We start from the raw sequence: 8,345 nt of genomic DNA, 5'->3' as shown, positions 1-8,345 counted from the left end.
GGGAGTTGCACCAATCCAGGTGCAGAATCTTGCACTTGGCCTAATTGAACCTCGTGAGGTTCACACAGATCCAACTCTGAAGCTCCTTGAGCTCAATAAATGCAACATAATATTCACACATTCTTCGTAAATGTAATTTTTTATTTCACTATAACATTAATGATTTTTTATGCTATGTTTTACTATAAATCTCTTTTACAAACTTTATTTAGTTTGCAGAGTACCGCTTGATAACTGTTTGACTTCTTCATTTCAGCAAAGAGATATATGAGTTCTGAGATTTTTTTATTGATAGTATATATGCTTTTATCACCTAGTTAGAAGCAATAGCTTCTTGCCTTACTTTTGTGGTATATATTATATTCCATAAAGTATTTCCATTTCTTCTGTTCTTCATGTAAATGAAAATGGCTTTGAAATATTACAGTTGGAAGAAGATATTGCCAGATTTATATTTTCATTTTAAGGGTTTCCTCCATTCCTACTTTTTTAAAGTTTTGTGTTTGGCATTTATCTTTATATATAACAATCAAAATAGCAGGAAAGACAAGGAGTTCACATGGTACAATAGCCTGTGTCTGAGAGGGACCAATAAAAGATGTCTTCAAAGAAGCTTCAAAACCATATATGAGGCAACAGTAGAATTACATACATTTGAATGGTGAAGCAAGCCTCTGTCTGCTTTACACCCTGAGACACACCTTTCTGATTGTTTCTTTCTGTAGATGGTCTTCTAATGCTCAAAGAAGGCTAACAAAAGTCACTGTTTCAAAAAGTCAAAATTAAACTGCAAATATATTATCCTTTGTCCTCCAAGTGTATCTTGGAATTTTCTACAAAGATGGTTTTTGAAATCTCCTGTATAACAGAGACTAAGAAATACCTGCTGTATAATGGAAGGCAGTGGAAGGCTCATCTATCTCTTCATAGAAAATTCAATGGTCAGGAAATGTCATTACAGTACAACACAGTGAGTTGTTTCTTCAAACAGTTTGTTGTATAAAATTGTCTGTCTCTTTAGCCATTTTATCTTTTCTGTCTTTTTACCCTTGTGTTGTTGTCTTCATTTATCATCACTTTCTTCATTCCCTGAGACTTCAGGATTTTTCTTTTCACTCACAAAATGTCTTCATCATTCCTGTGTTAGTCTTTAACATCTAGCAATTGTTTTCTTACCCTCTTTCAGTCATTATAATGAACAGAAACATACTTTAGCTGCACATAGATCAAAACTATTAGAGGTTTGTTTTGAAAGTATTTTGAAAACCACCGTAGAAATGCTACTAAGTGTAGAGAACAGAAAATCCTTAACCTTCACAGAGCCTACCAGGTACACAACTTTCGCACCCAGCTCATTTCACTCACTAACAAAATAGTACCCTTGTTGCATATTTCCTTTTATTGTCTTTAAGGGGATCGAATCTATCATCATAAATCTTAAATATCTCCAAAACTACAAGTAAAAAATACATAAATATATGTAACAGATGCAGAATTGCCTCCTGGGATGCATGTATTATGCATACACAACTGTCATAACATCCCTCATACAATCACATTTTTTTCCTCTGCTCATGGTCTTTACATCTACCTCATTTTGACAATGTTCCTAGAAGTAATATGGATACTAAAATGTAACTAACACCACAAAAACATGTTTGCCACTTTTTGGAATTTACTTATTTATGCAAATACAGAATCAAAGAAATCCACCTAGATTAGAAAAAGCAGTAACCACACAAACGTATTTCCTTTTTTAAAAACAAATTACTGAAAACAGAGCTATGATTTTTAAGAAGAAATTGTCTTTTGTACAAATAGTAGACTAAGTTTAATCCACAATCTATATTAGCCCTTATTTAGCAGAGAGAAAAAGAACTTAGGTTTTATTTGCATTATAATATATCTCTTGAAATTTGCCAATAATATTGTAAATGTGTCATATTGATCCCTGATCTAGCTGACCTAGTTCAAAGTCTTAACCCTTTTAGCTGAAAAGTGGTAGATCTTCTAATTCAAGAGTAAAATATTTGGATGATTTTTGTCTAATTTTTTTTCTAATTCAAGAGCAAATTGTTTTTGATGTTTGCTTTACTTGATACTGGTAAACTCTACTCAACACTGGCAAGGTCACACCTGGGGTATTGTGTTTAGAGATACAGAGGCCCTGGAGAGGGTTTAGTGATGTGCCTTGAAGATGTTGAAGGGACTGGAGCACCTCTCCCATGAGGAAGGGCTGAGAGAACTGGGCCTGTTTGGCCCGAAGAAAGTGGGGAGGGAAACTTATCAATACCTGAGTGAAGGGTGCAAGGACAGAGCCAGGCTTGTTTCAGTGGTGCCCTGCCATAGGACAAGAGATGACAGGCACACACTGAACCACTGGCTCTAGGACATCCTGCTCAAGCTGGGGAGTTGGACAAGCTGATCTCCACAGCAACATTCCCTGAAGTTTCAATGTTTTTGTAGTGTCTTTGAGAATATTTCCCCTTTTTCTCTTTAACAGAAATAACCACAAAGATAATGTTTTACTTTCAGAAGCAAAATAAAATGCATTGATATGGTGATCTTGCATAGGGCTTGACACACTGAGAGTTTGCATAGAGCAATGACACAAGTTGCTTTGGGCTTTGTCAAACTCTCAGTTGGATGGTCAAAGATTTTTTAATCTCTTATCAGTTACATGTTTTAATAAAGTCTACTACATTAGGTAGGATATTAGACATCACTGAATGAGTGGAAGAAGAGAAATAACAAAAGTTATTCAATAATTTCAAGAGGTAAATGCATTACTTGTTTTATGGCTTTATTTCTTTCCACTATATCAGACAAAGTGACTGAACATGAGTGCCCGTGTCTTCGCAGATTCATAATGTGTGTCACAAGAGACACAGATACTGTCCTCAATATTTTTATTTTTAATTCTAATTGATTTCCAAAGACACAGAAGAGTAAAAAGATTTTTGAGGACAGCTCTGTTAATAAATGCACACACACACTGCAGCCCTTCATATCAACAGTATTAATAAATTGTTAACAAAAGTGTACAAAGAAATTATAACACTTTTAGCAAACCATTTCTAAGTAATGTTTAATTTTTTTTTATTGTATTGCATTTATAGTAATGTGTGCTGCATTCAGATTAGCTATGTTTAATATTGCAACTCTTCTTCTACCATACCTTTCTTCCTAAGTATGTGATATGAACCATGACATTACAATCTTAAAGCTGTAACAAGAATGAGTTATGTTTGTACTATTTCCCATTCTCATTATATTCTTTGTCACACAATGAATTAATGTTGTGCCATTCTCTGCTCTCATTACAATCTTTTCCTTATGAATGGGGCATCAGAATTTTAATGTCTTTTGTAATCTCTGAGTTATAGAAGTGTGTTAGTCTACTATGACCTTGCTAATATTTTGCGTGGTCATTGGCTAGCTGTGAGGTTACGCTGAGCAGCCAATCCAGGGGCTTTGACAGTGGCTGCTTTGGGATGTTCCACTAACTTCACATAAAGCCCAGGGACCCGAGTGGGTTAATGCTGCTTCTAAGGACCGCTAAACACAAGGAAGTGTTCATTCTCTTCCCAGGTGTGAACAAAATATCGAGACTTCCGTTTCCACAAATTATGAAGCACTTACAGGAATGATAATATGCAAGCTTTTTGCAAGTGCTTTCATTCTTCCTTTGGTTTTATGTTTTCACAGGCTTAAAAGCTGTTGTGTATTGCTTCCATATTTAAAAAGAAATTAAATTGAGGCTTCTAAATTTCTGTTGTTTTTAAACTGAAAGCAGTTGGAAGCTAGGAGTTTAACTTGCTGAGGCACTGAGTATCTGATGCACTGAGTTTGTGGCTGACAGATTGGAAACTTCATTTTTTAAGTCCCTCTTTTCCAGTTTTGAAACCCAGAAACAGGGTATATCCACTTTGCACTACCTGTGCTTTTAGCTAAAATTCTGAACATTTTCAGTTATGTGTTTAAATGACTTGTATTTATAGAGAGACTCACTTGATAGAGTTTTGTACTATTAGTTGAAAAAATCTTTATATTTAAGTAATAACAAAGTCTGATATAAGTCAGAACTCTTGCAGAAACATGGAAAAACAGAATATGAATTATAAAAAGGATTCATGTTTATCAAATATGCTTTTCATGTTAGTTGATTCTTGAAAGCATTTTCCAGTTTACCCAACATAAATTATATATATGATAATGAATAAATATGGAATTTCTTTTATTTATTTTATCCTATCATGTAATAAAAACATGTTCATAGCCCTAAGGAGCTGCTATTAAAAGTTGTTTTGTGATAAAAAATCTGAATCAGATTAGGAAAATGTTAATACTGGCATGTTGAATACGATGACAAGTAAATTGGCATATGTCAGTCAGTACCACGTTGAAATAAAGCCAGTAACTTAAGTCTTTTTGGTAGAGTATAATTTTCCATTTAACAGAAAAGCAACTGTAAGCAATAAACAGTGTTTGACTTAGGTGCTGCTGAAACCCATAACTACTAAATCACAACCCACCCATCAGTCTGAGATACTAAGGAGATTGCTTTGGTTGGGAAGCTGTCATTAAGAATTGTGTAAATCCACTGTGACCTTACAGAAAGTGTGGGAATGAGAACACTCACAGAAGCCTAAGAGCTTCGCTGAATAGCAAAGGGTTTCTTGCACGCAGAATTCCTTACCTGTAGTCCAGTTCTATTTTCTGTCCTGGGGTGGTATTTGAGTGCTATAAGAAACACTGATCAGCACTGGTTCATACACATAACTTCTTTATTTAATTGCTTTTTCTTTGTTTCTTTGGAACTCATCAATTTGCATTATCAGAATCTGACAAATTTTAAATTCAATTATTATTGTAATATTTCCAGTAAAGTAAAGAATTATGTTACAGCTTGCAAACTGAATTTAGATAAAATGACTTGACTGGTTTGGCCTAGCGGTAATATCACTAACTTTGTCTCTTTACACACAGTCATGTGTGTGAAGGAAAAGCCAGGATCTAACCTAACCAATGGCCAGTTAGGAGCATAGGCTCTAGTGGACAGTGTTGTTTTTGTTATTGTTAGAAGATTTTAGGAAAACCACTCCTTTGTCAAAATTTAGAGTGTGGTGCAGAGAATGCACTGAAGGGCTTCTCTACTGCTCTTGCAGCTCAGAGACCCAAACGTGTCCTGGGCTGCATCCAAAGCAGCGTGGCCAGCAGGGCCAGGGAGGGGATTCTGCCCCTCTGCTCTGCTCTGACCCCACCTGCAGTGTTGCATCCAGCTCTGGGGTTCCAGCACAGGAAGGACATGGACCGCTGGGAGTGAGGCCAGGGGAGGGCCACCAAGATATTTAGAGGGATGGAGCAGCTCCACTATGAGGAAAAGCTGAGAGAATTTGGAGTATTTAGCTTGGAGAAGAGAAGGCTGTGGAGCCGAAAGAGAAGGCTCTGGAGCTCTGGACCTAAATGAGGCCTTTCAGTACCTAAAGGAGGCCCACGAGAGCTGGAGAAGGACTGCTTACAGGGATATGTAGGGACAGGATGAGGGGGAATGGCTTTAAACTAAGAATAGGTTTATGGTGGATATTATGAAGAAATTCTTTACTGTGACCATGCTTAGGCACTGGAACAGGTTGCCCAGAGAAGTTTTATATGCTCCATCTCTGGAAATGTTCAAGGCCAGGTTGGATGGACCAATAAGCATCCTGGTGTAGAGGAAGGTTCCTTGCTCATGACAGGAGGATCGGAACTAGATGATATTTAAGGTCCCTTCCAACCCAAACAATGATTCTATGATACTGGAAGAATGTGAGAAGATCTATTTTGAGCTTCCTCAGCAGGTGTATATTTTGGAAAGTCATTGGGCTTTATCGCCGTTGTATAATCCTTTAAGAATAAGCTACAAATTAAGAAGAATTTCCATTCTATGGCTGCATTATTATGGTGTCTCAGGAAGGTTTAACCAGGAAACTAAACCTACCACTTGAAGTTGGCTTTTTTGGGAAGAAATGGGAGGGACTGTGCTGTGACCCAAGATCACAAAACAATATTGCAGATTTATTTGTTTCTGTGAGAGTTATAGGACAATGGCCTTCATATATCAGCTCATTTGCTTCTAAATTAATATCTTTATGTGTACCAAAATAATTTTTTCTTTCTCTTTTTCACATTTTGGTGTCTACTTACACTCTCATCCTTTGCATTTAAATGTGATAGTGCTGTCAGCATTTAATTACTAACAAATGCAACTGTGTAACAAAGTTAAGTTAGGAATATGTGTCAAGTTTTAAATTTCTCTTTAGAGACTTGACTTAATTTGATTTGGGTAATATAGTTAGGCAAAATGAAGTTTACATAACATTAATTCTGTCCCAGAACAGTGGTGTCCACAACTTGTGTGAGGAGGAAAGTTCACATGTTTTAAACTTTGAAGCAATCCCTTTATAGGTTAAACCTCAAATTCTGAGATTTTCTCCCACTGTGTTAAATGTTATAAGAAGATGTTAGATAATTACTTCAGTTTCCAAAACTTTGTGTGGCTACTTTCCTCCAAGGAAAACACAGGTTGGTTTTATTAATTAAAAAGAGTGGATTTCATACAATATGTGCAATAGATCAAAAATATGTGACAGCAATGGCTAAAACTGAAGTCAAGCTCTGAAATGACAAAACAAAGGTTATTTTTGCATTCTAAAGTATCTTTTTCCATAAGGATTTTTACTTCCATGATTGATGACCTTTTTTCTCCTACATGTTTTTCGTCTGATAGCCTCTGGCCTTTCTGAACTTGAACAGAAAAATAAACTCTGATTTTGAAAGAAAACGGAAAGTACAAAGGTATGTATAAATGGGAATTTGTTGCCAGATGTCAGAAGATTGGACTGAATGGAAAAAAAGACCTGACCCAGGGTACGTGACATGACTGCAAACCAAGTTTGTTTGTTTGTTTTTTTGTTTGTTGTTTTCTACCAGATTCCATTGCACACTCTCTTTTTTAAAATAACATTAAGAAATCAAATTTCTTATTTATCTGAAGGATTTGTATTTACATATGCTATCTTCAAATCAATACCACAAATTGAGCTTCTGCAAAATGCATTTTCTCAGGGAAAAAAAAAAGGTGAAGGGCTACAAACAGCTATAAGTAACCTTGACATTCTTGCTGATAAAAATAAATGCCTGTTTAGTTTAGAAAGTTCTATTTTAAGCCCAGCAGTATATAAAAAATTAATTGACATGAGTGCTGGTGAAGCATAGATCTTTCCAGTTTCATCTGTTCATTTCTGACTTAGCCAACTGCATAGTGGCAAAAGACTCTGAAAGGCTTTGCAAATTTAGCAAACATGAGGTGTAAATTTTGATAGAGTGAAAAAACATAGAATTTTCTTTATTAGTTTTTAGTCTGCTTCAAGCAAAAGATTTTATAAAAGAATACATTTGATTATGTTCTGAATGCATATAGAATATATGATGTATAGGTTATATCATATATTATATGAATTATTAATTTATGTGTGTGTGTATATATATGTAACTCTTGTATCCTAGACAGACATCAAGTGTTTTAGGCTCTCTAACTCATAATGACTTCCTTGAGCTACAAGTTTTTGCACTTCCAACGTTAGAAAAAAATTTTAAATAAAGTTGCTATACAGTGATAAATTGGCTGGCATTCTCTGAAAGTGAAAATTCTCATAAAACCAAAGACCAAGATGCAGCCACCTCTGGTTAGAAGCACACTAACACTGCACATCTCAACGTTTTAGGGCGTGAAGTGAAACAATAGCTCTTATTCAGCTGAAATTGTGAGAGGAATTTAGATAAGCAGAAGGTAATTATACAGGTTAGAATTTGGCCGTAACACAGGAGCTGACACCTCCTATCAAAAGGTATGTAATCACATTGCGTGGTTTTTCTCAAGAAACACTATACAGAGCAGTGCTAATTTTCAATGCTCTTGTGAACAGCATTTCACAATATGTGTTATTTTTGAGACTCCATGAAAATTTTCTGTAACTGCTTTTAAGACATTTCCCCTGGTGCAGAGATTTATTTTTTTTAAGAATGTGTTCTGAAAAGCACTGACAGCCTCTTCAGCAGAAGAGCCAGGATTGTCAGCCATTGATGCAAAAACCTGAATCTGCTTTGACACCCCAGAATAAGCTTCTGGCAATGTTATGTCTTTCTTTTAGATGTTTGGATAAATCACACAGCTCAGAAGCTGCATCATACATTATGCCTAAGTTATAAACAAATGTTGCTGAGGTAAGGATATTTCTCAGTCCAATGTACTGAATCTCTAGACATCTCTTATCTGCCTCAGGGAAATGTTTGCTCAAGGCTTG

General features: G+C 35.7%; 1 long non-coding RNA gene across 1 annotated transcript in view; it reads left to right on the top strand.

Annotated features, from left to right (window-relative positions):
* Nucleotides 1–3,485: 3,485 nt before the first annotated feature.
* The window catches only part of LOC137467045 (uncharacterized), a 47,525-nt gene continuing 42,665 nt past the window's right edge, over nt 3,486–8,345 (top strand). The window contains exons 1-2 of the long non-coding RNA XR_010995390.1: nt 3,486–3,591; nt 6,770–6,837. This is a non-coding gene — a long non-coding RNA (uncharacterized lncRNA). The remainder of the gene's footprint in view (nt 3,592–6,769; nt 6,838–8,345) is intronic.

This window comes from Anomalospiza imberbis, chromosome 2 (genome assembly GCF_031753505.1).
Source record: "Anomalospiza imberbis isolate Cuckoo-Finch-1a 21T00152 chromosome 2, ASM3175350v1, whole genome shotgun sequence".
Taxonomy (NCBI): Eukaryota; Metazoa; Chordata; class Aves; order Passeriformes; family Viduidae; genus Anomalospiza; species Anomalospiza imberbis.
The sequence above is the reverse complement of the archived record's forward strand: the minus strand, read 5'-3'. Positions and strand labels throughout refer to the sequence as shown.